The sequence below is a fragment of the Oryctolagus cuniculus genome, chromosome 17 (genome assembly GCF_964237555.1).
Source record: "Oryctolagus cuniculus chromosome 17, mOryCun1.1, whole genome shotgun sequence".
Taxonomy (NCBI): domain Eukaryota; kingdom Metazoa; phylum Chordata; class Mammalia; order Lagomorpha; family Leporidae; genus Oryctolagus; species Oryctolagus cuniculus.
The window spans coordinates 33512122-33522125 of record NC_091448.1 but is presented as its reverse complement, the minus strand read 5'-3'; positions in this window follow the sequence as shown (position 1 = coordinate 33522125).

Sequence of the window (10004 nt, the reverse complement as noted above, 5' to 3'; positions counted from 1 at the left end):
ACTGACTTCCTCCTCACGTTCCGCTTAGGGTATCTGACCGATATCCTTATAGGTGAAAACAATCTAACTCCAGCTGACTGGATTACCTGCGGGAAAGAGACCATAGAAGTGGCAGAGGTCATTTTGCCAAGCCCTTTAGCTACTGACCTGCTTCAAGGAATCCAAGAAATTGGAGAAGGCTGGGACATACACACACTGAATGCAAAATCTAGGAAAACCCAAGGTACAGAACAAGTGACTAAAACCACTGGAATCTGCCCCAATTCTTTGCTGATTTCTCAGGTGGCCTTGTAGGACATATTTCCCTAGGCAACTATTTACCAAGGCCCGACTATTGTCCCTCCTCCTCCCCATACTCCCTGAAACCTGGTGGGGCTAGCCTGGGGCAGCCATGTGACTACAAACTAGTGAAATGACTGAACTGGGAATGAGGAAGAAGCCTGGAGCCCAATTTGGCTGCTCATCAATTTTGGCTTTATCGCTCAGAATCTGAATTTCTTCATCAGCAAAGATAGGACTGGGTAATCTATTTTTTTTTTTTTTTTGACGGGCAGAGTGGACAGTGAGAGAGAGAGACAGAGAGAAAGGTCTTCCTTTGCCGTTGGTTCACCCTCCAATGGCCACCGCGGCCAGCATGCTGCAGCCGGCGCACCGCGCTGATCCGATGGCAGGAGCCAGGAGCCAGGTGCTTTTCCTGGTCTCCCATGGGGTGCAGGGCCCAAGCACTTGGGCCATCCTCCACTGCACTCCCTGGCCACAGCAGAGAGCTGGCCTGGAAGAGGGGCAACCGGGACAGAATACGGCGCCCCGACCGGGACTAGAACCCAGTGTGGCGGCGCCGCTAGGCGGAGGATTAGCCTAGTGAGCCGCGGCGCTGGCCTGGGTAATCTATTTCAATGCCTGTCACAAAGGATACATTCTGGGCCAGAGAAATTTCTCCAGCTGGGAGTCTCTACCTCTAGGCAGGTTTAAATGTCCTCTTTTGCTGCTCCTTTTCTCTGATCCACTCCAAGTTCACACCAAATGAGTTTCTTAGAATGGCGATATGAATTTTTTCATGTTTGTATTTCCCCAAGAAACTGTGTGCCTGGATTTAGTTGAGGTTCAATGGATCATTTAAAACAAATGATCACCAAGAAGGAACCAAAGAGATGCACCCATGGAAGTACTTTGTTCATGCCATGACCTGGTAAGTTAGGAGTCTCCTTCCTCCATGTTCTGAAAACCCTGAGGAAGCTTGTCTCTGCTGTGAGAGAATCAAGACAATGATACGGAATTGTTCAGCCCTTGTATATCTGAAAAGACCAAGTTAGGGTTCTTGGATAGAAGAAACAAAACGAAAACAAAACAACAAGACCAGAATGACTAACTCTCCTGATCCAGCTAACAGCAACCATGGAACAACTTCCTTGGGGCATCCCAAGAAGGCCAATCATCTGCCTTTTCCTTGAATCTTCCACTCTCAACTCAAATTCCTGGTGAAGGGGATCTGATTGCACAAACTGAGACATATGTCCATCCACCTTTCAGCCCTGGAAAGATCGACAGACCTGAGGGTGAGGGAGGAGCAGCTGACAGAAGGAGAACCCACAAGCAAACAAGGAGAATTGGCGCTGGGCAGGCAGGAGCTGCAAATAAATATATTCCAAAGCAGGAGACAAAAATCATGTAAGAGAAAGGTCCTGGTCCCCACTGTCACAAAATGTAGACCAGGTTCTCCCCCCTCGGTCTCTCAGAGGGAAGTGGGGAATGGTGGGGGAGCCTGAACATATGAAATCTGTACAATTTTGCCTCCCTTTGTGAGGATAATTTTGAAGGAAAACTTTATCAGGTAGAATGTGGTTTATTCATCATGCTAACAAGGAACTTTTTTGTTTGTTTGTTTTTTGGACAGCCAGAGTGGACAGTGAGAGAGAGAGAGACAGAGAGAAAGGTCTTCCTTTTGCCGTTGGTTCACCCTCCAATGGCCGCCGCGGCTGGTGCGCTGCGGCCGGCGCATCGCACTGATCCGATGGCAGGAGCCAGGTGCTTCTCCTGGTCTCCCATGGGGTGCAGGGCCCAAGCACTTGGGCCATCCTCCACTGCACTCCCGGGCCACAGCAGAGAGCTGGCCTGGAAGAGGGGCAACCGGGACAGAATCCGGCGCCCCGACCGGGACTAGAACCCGGTGTGCCGGCGCCGCTAGGCGGAGGATTAGCCTAGTGAGCCGCGGCGCCGGCCTACAAGGAACGTTTTGAATCTTCTCACTAGGAAAATGGACACCCATGTCGCATTTCAACGTAATAAAGTAGCTGTATTTTTATATTTACAACTTTACTGAGATATAGTTCACATATCATAAAATTCACCTTTTTGAAGTACACAATTCAGTGGGTTTTTGTATGTTTGCAGAGCTGTGAATATCTACTTTGAGAACACTTCATTGTCCTAGAGAGAAACCCCATACCCATTTGCAGTCACTCTCACTTCCATCCCTGATTCCCACTAATTTACTTTCTGTCTCTGTAGATTTTCCTATTCTGGATATTTCATAAAACTATATCATATAGGCCGGCGCTGCGGCTCACTAGGCTAATCCTCCGCCTAGCGGCGCCGGCACACCAGGTTCTAGTCCCGGTCGGGGCGCCGTATTCTGTCCCGGTTGCCCCTCTTCCAGGCCAGCTCTCTGCTGTGGCCCAGGAAGGCAGTGGAGGATGGCCCAAGTGCTTGGGCCCTGCACCCCATGGGAGACCAGGAGAAGCACCTGGCTCCTGCCTTCGGATCAGTGCAGTGCGCCGGCCGCAGCGCGCCAGTTGTGGCGGCCATTGGAGGGTGAGCCAATGGCAAAAAGGAAGACGTTTCTATCTGTCTCTCTCACTGTCCACTCTGCCTGTCAAAACAACAACAACAACAACAACAACAACAAAAACCAAAACCTATACCATACAATAAAATATATGGTATTTTATGATTGACTTATTTCACTTGGTATAATATTTTCAAGACTCATTCATGTAATAGCACGAATCAGGACTTCAGCCTGATCCTGACTTTTAACAGCCAATTGATATTCTATTGCATGAGTTTTACAACATTTTATTTATCCATCAGTTGATGGACACTGGGGTTGTTTCTACTTTTTAGCTATTATGAAAACTCCTGCTAGGAGCATGCATAAACAAGACTTTGTGGGGATATATGATTTCGTTTCTCTTGGGTATATACTTAGGTGTGGAACTGTTGGGTTTTATGGCAACTCTATGCCAACCTTTCATGAAATTGCCACACCATTTTATTAGGCTTACAATTTCCCCATATCCTTGCCAATGCTTATTATTGTTGGTCAGTTTCATTATACTTATCCTAAGCAGCTGTGAAGTGATATCTCATTGTGGTTTTCATTTGCATTTTCTTAATAATTTATGTTGAGCATCTTTTCTTATGCATTTATTGTCTGTTTGCAAGTCTTCTTTAGAAAACTGTCTATTCAGACCCTTTGCCTTTTTTAAATTGTTATTTGCCTTTTTATTAGTTGTGGGTTTTTTTTTTTAAAGGTTTTTATCCACTACCCCACAGCTCTGGCCCCTTAATATCTTAAAATTTTTGGTATGCATGTCTTGTCCGTCTTCTAATAAATATATTCCCAAGTATTTAATTCTTTTTGATACTATCATAGATTGAAATGTTTTAATTTCATGTTCAAATCTGAACATGATTCATTGCTAGGGCATAAAAATACATTTGATTTTTGTATAGTGTTTCATATTTTGTATCCAGTAACCTTGCTGAATTTGTTCATTAATTCCTAGCGGTGCACATGTATTCTTAGAATTTTCTCTATACAAGGTCATGTAATCCATGCAGAGAGTGGGTTTTACTTCTTCCTTCCCAATATGGGTACCTTTTATTCCTTTTTCTTTCCCGATTGTCCTAGCTAGAACTTCAGAATAGTGTTGAACAGCAGAAATGGGAGCAGTCATCTTTTTCTGATTCCTGATCTTAGGAGAAAGCTTTTAGTCTTCCACCAAAAATGTAGACTGTTAGATGTTGAGTTTTTATCAAGTTGAGGAAGTTCAATTCTATTGCTAGCTTACTGAGTGTTTTTAATCATTAATGTGTTGGATTTGTCAGTTGCTTGTTTTGCACCTGTTGAGATGGTCATGTGGTTTTTGTCCTTTATTAATATGGTATATTACATTGATTTTAAGCATTAAATCAATCTTGCATTCCTGAGATAAATCCTGCTTGGTTACGATGTATAATCCTTTTTGTATATTGCTCTGTTGATATTGCTAGTATTTTGTTGGGGTTTTTGCTTCTATACTCATAAACAATGTTGATGCATAGTTTTCTTGTGATGTTTTTGACTGATTTTGGTATCTGAGCTATTGAACTCAAGAAATTAATTTGAAAGTGTTTCTTCATATTCTTTTTTTTTTTTTGAAAGAGTGTAGAGGATTGGTTTTCATTTAATAATTTAGTAGAATTCACTAATAAAGGCATCTGGGCCTGGAACTAACTTTGTGGTAGTTTAAAAAAATACTAATACAACTACTTTACTTGTTGTAGGTCTGTTCATATTTTATGTTTCTTGAGGTAGTTCTAGTAGTTTGTGTCTTTCACAGAATTTGTTTTTATCTAGGTTACCTAATTCTTGGGCATTTAGTTATTTTTTTTTAAAGATTTACTTATTTACTTGAAAGTCAGAGTTACACAGAGAGAGAAGGAGAGGCAGAAAGAGAGAGCGGTCTTCTATCTGCTGGTTCACTCCTCAAATGGCCGCAACAGCTGGAGCTGTGCTCATCTGAAACCGGGAGCAAGGAGCTTCTTCCAGGTCTCCCACGCGGGTGCAGGGGCCCAAGGACTTGGGCCATCTTCTACTGCTATCCCAGGCCATAGCAGAGAGCTGGATCGGAAGTGGAGCAGCCAGGACTCGAACCGGTGCCCATATGGGATGCTGGCATTGCAGGCGGCGGTTTACCTGCTATGCCACAGTGCTGGCCCCGGGCATTTAGTTATTTATAGTATTATAATCATTTTTACTTCCTTAAAGTTTGTAGTAACATCCTCTCATTCCTGATTTTAGTAACTGGAGTCTTTTCTCTCTTTTTCTTGGTCAGTTTAGCTAAAGATTTGTCAATTTGTTCATCTCTTTAACAAACCAAGCTTCAGTTTCATTCCTTTTTTTCTGTTGCTTTTCCATTCATAAGGTGGTTCTTGGAGTGTTCGGATGATAAAACTTGCTTGGATCAGGGGAAACTCAGACTGGGGTTATTTCCTTGAGCATCTGGATTCAAATTCAATGCCTTATCTGTTTTCCTGTAAGCAAGATTCTCTATTTTGGTGGCATCCTCCATCACCTAAACAAAAAAAGGCAAAGACCACTATTACTTGGGGACTGTGGAGGGACAACAATTCCATGAATCCATAAGCATTTCATAACCTTCTGTAACAAGCTCGGTGGAAGGCACCGAGGGAGACAGGGATGTGTGGCCCGCAGCAGCCTCGGGCTTCTGCACACTACAGCGTACCTGGGGAGGCACACGTGTACACAGCCAGCTCTAACGAGGGCTGTGATCGAGACCGAACAGAACGCTCTGGGAGCTCAGGGTGAGGGCAATTAGTCTGTTGGGGAGAATCTGGGAGCAGAAGAGCTGGTGCATGACGTAGATCTTGAAGAGTGGGCTGGATTTTGAAAAACAAAAGCAAAAGGACAAAGGGGGAGGCTTCTTCAGTGAGAGAGCAGCACAGGAGCCAAGGCTGGGAAGGGTGGGAAGCCAGGGCTGGCAGGGACACCGCGTGCTGGGGAGGGACAGGCTGGACGGAAGAGCCAGGGCCAGGCGTTGGAGGAGCCCGAAGCATGGGCTAAGGAGCTAGGACTTTACCAAGAAATGATCCACTGAAGGGCTCCGAGTGGGAGGGTGGTCAGGAGAGCCTTTGCTGCGATTCAGGGCAGCAGTAGGACTCTAAGTTGGTTTTTCAGGCTCTAGGTGCCATCCATACGCACAGAGCAGGTGGAGATGGCTGTCCTCAACTGCTGAGCGCACCTCCTGGGGCTCTCACCTCCCGGGGCTCCCGTGCACAGCCCCTCCTGCTTCCTTTGCTGCTCTCTGACTGCTCGGCCTCCTTGCCTGGCTCCTCTTCCCCTGCTCCTGCTCTCAGTGTTGGTGTTCCCGAGAGTTCTTTTTTTTTTTTTTTTTTTTTTTTTTGACAGGCAGAGTGGACAGTGAGAGAGAGAGACAGAGAGAGAAAGGTCTTCCTTTGCCGTTGGTTCACCCTCCAATGGCCGCCGCTGCAGCCGGCGCACCGCGCTGATCCTGGCAGGAGCCAGGAGCCAGGTGCTTTTTCCTGGTCTCCCATGGGGTGCAGGGCCCAAGCACCTGGGCCATCCTCCACTGCACTCCCTGGCCACAGCAGAGAGCTGGCCTGGAAGAGGGGCAACCGGGACAGAATCCGGCGCCCCAACCGGGACTAGAACCCGGTGTGCCGGCGCCGCAAGGTGGAGGATTAGCCTATTGAGCCACGGCGCCGGCTTATGTTCCCGAGAGTTCTGTTCTAGATCCTTTTCTCTGCTCCCATAGTGATCTCGTCTGTTGCTATGGCTTCCGTGAGCAAGCATGGACTGGTAACTTCCAAATCCAAACACAGCTGGCCAGGCTCTCTCCCCTCCACTTTGGACGCATCAGATCTAACTGCCCAGTGGACGTCTCCATTCAGTTACTATGCTCACTAGAATTATTTCCAGCTAGGAGTAAAGGGAATCCTCAAGTAAAGTGGCTTAGAGAAGATGAAGTTTGTTTTAGACAACAGAGTCCAGAGGCATGAAGTGACGACCACTGTGTCAGGGGCTGGGGACCCTGTTATTCGCCACACCCCTCTTTCTCCTCGGGATCCAAGAGGGCTGCTTAGGCTGCTTAGGGCCATATGTGATGGTAAGAGAGACTGACTACTAAGGTCTTCCTTCTGAGTGGCCACGTGTCCAGTCAAAACACTGGAAGGGAGAACAAGGTGTTGAACTGCAGCTGTTGGCCGGCGCCGCGGCTCAATAGGCTAATCCTCCGCCTAGCGGCGCCGGCACACCGGGTTCTAGTCCCGGTCGGGGCGCCGGATTCTGTCCCGGTTGCCCCTCTTCCAGGCCAGCTCTCTGCTGTGGCCCGGGAGTGCAGTGGAGGATGGCCCAGGTGCTTGGGCCCTGCACCCCATGGGAGACCAGGAAAAGCACCTGGCTCCTGGCTCCTGCCATCGGATCAGCGCGGTGCGCCGGCCGCGGCGGCCATTGGAGGGTGAACCAACGGCAAAGGAAGACCTTTCTCTCTGACCTTTCTCTCTGTCTCTCTCTCTCACTGTCCACTCTGCCTGTAAAAAAAAAAAAAAAAAAAAAAAAAAAAAAAGAACTGCAGCTGTTCCCTGGATGCCTCGTGAGCACCCCAAATGCAGCATGTTCAAAACAACTCATTCCTGACCCTTCCAGGTCCACTCCAGGCTGCTTCTCTTCCTGACGCCGCCATCCGAAAGCGGCCCCAAGGTCCAGCTCTTTGCTTAAGGCAGAAGCCTGGCAGTCATGTCTCTGAAATGGGTCTGTCTTGTTTTGTTTTGTTTTTGACAGGCAGAGTTAGACAGTGAGAGAGAGACAGAGAGAAAGGTCTTCTTTCTGTTGGTTCACCCCCCAAATGGCCGCCACGGCTGGCACCCTGCACCGATCCGAAGCCAGGAGCCAGGTGCTTCCTTCTGATCTCCCATGCAGGTGCAGGGCCCAAGCACTTGGGCCATCCTCCACTGCACTCCCGGGCCACAGCAGAGAGCTGGACTGGAAGAGGAACAACCAGGACAGAATCCGGTGCCCCAACCGGGACTAGAACCCGGTGTGCCGGTGCCGCAGGCGGAGGATTAGCCTAGTGAGTTGCGGCGCCGGCCCATGGGTCTGTCTTTATCCCAAACCATCATCCTGCAGGTGACCTACAACAGCTCCACCACAGGTCCCCTAACCACCATTATTGCTCCCCTCAAATGCATTCTGTATCCCTGCATCAGCCAGCACATTAACCATGAGCCACATGTGGCTCATTTTTTTTTTTAAGGTTTTTATTTATTTTCACTTTGTTTGAAAGGGAGAGAGACAGACAGAGATCTTTCTTCTGCTGGTTTACTCTCCAAATGCCTACAACAGCCAGGACTATGCTAGACCATGGTCAGGAGCCCAGAACTCAGTCTGGGTCTCCCATGTGGATAGCAGGGACTCGAGTATTTGGGCCGCCATCTGCCACCTCTCAGGATGTGCATTAGCAAGAAGCTGGATCAGAAGCAAAATAACTGGGCCTCAAATCAGACACTCCGATATGGGATGCAGGTGTCCCCGATGGCAGTTTAACTGCTATGCCAAATGCCTGTCCCCACATGTGGCTATTGAGCACTTGAAAGATGTTGGATCTAATTGGAAATGTGTTGTAAGTATAAAAAAAGCACACCAGATTTTGAAGGCTTACTATTTTTTAAGTATCTTTTTTTTTTTTGTATTTAAAAGCAAGATTTATTTAAGTCAGAGACCTCCAGCCACATGGCCTGGAGGAGGCTCCAAGAGGCAAAACCCAAGGGGGCTGGTGATAGTGGGGTTGTTAAGCACAATTTTGGGGAAGAAACTGTCAATCAGTACAAACAGGGACAAACTCATCAAAAGACCTGATTCGTAATCTTTTTACCATTTCTTAAATATCTTAATGTTTATTGATCATATGTTGTGATATTTTAATATATTGGGTTAAATAAAATATATAATCAAAATGAATTTCAGGGGCCGGCACTGTGGCTCACTTGGTTAATCCTCTGCCTGCGGCGCTGGCATCCATATGGGCACTGGGTTCTAGTCCCTGTTGCTCCTCTTCCAGTCCAGCTTTCTGCTGTGGCCCGGGAAGGCAGTGGAGGATGGCCCAAGTGCTTGGTGCAGCACCGGCCGTGGCGGCCATTGGGGAGTGAACCAATGGAAGGAAGACCTTTCTCTCTGTCTCTCTCTCTCACTGTCTATAACTCTACCTGTCAAATAAATTTAGAAAATGAATTTCATTTGTTTATAAATTTTTAAATAAATTATATTTAATTTAGAGATAGGTAGATAGAGATAAAAGAAAAAACTCCCATCTTCTGGTTCACTCCTCAAATGTCCACAAAAATAGGGGCTAGGCTGGGCCAAAGCCAGAAGCCAGGAACTCAGTCCAGGGCTCCCACGTGGGTGGCAGGGACCCACGTACTTGAATGTCACTGCCACCTCCCAGGATGTGCATTAGGGGAAGCTGGAGTCAGCAGCAAGAGCCAGGTCTCAAACCCAAGAATCCCGATGTAGGACACGGGCATCTTAACTACTAGGCTAAAAGCCTGTGCCTCTTTTACATTTTTTATATGACTAATAGAAAATGGCTCCCATTTGTAGCTCTCCTTGTGTCCCTATTGCACGGTACCACTCCACACAAAGCAGAACATACCTTTCTCACACCCCGATCTGAGCGTGTCATGTGGCCTATCACTGTCTTTAGGACAAAATGCTCTCTACTCACCATGGTTCTCAAGCCTTCCATGACTCAGGGCAGCCTCATCCCTCGCCGCCTCCCACCTCCTCTGCCCCTTGCAGGCCGCACTCCAGCTGTGCACACTTCTTCAGTTCCTTCCTTGTGTCTCTAGCCCCCGGGCCTTCACACATGCTGTTCCCTGTGCCTGGAACACTCCTTCTCCTCTTGGCCTGCTTACTACTCTCTCATCTTTGCAGCCTCAACTTAGATGCGTCTCTTCTCTGGGAGGTCTTTCCAGCCACCCTCCTCCTCTGAGCTGCTGTTTCTTCTCTATCCTGCCGTACCCCACTGCACCCCAAAAACACTGCATGCTTTTCCAGACTGATTGAAAACTTGCCTGTCATGTTCCTCATGGTTTCTCTAGCACCTCAAGCAAAGGATACATAGTCATCCATCAACAGGTGTTTGTTCAATAAATGAATCAATGTCTGACACCTTCAAGCCAGATAGACAAAATTCCAGGTGGAG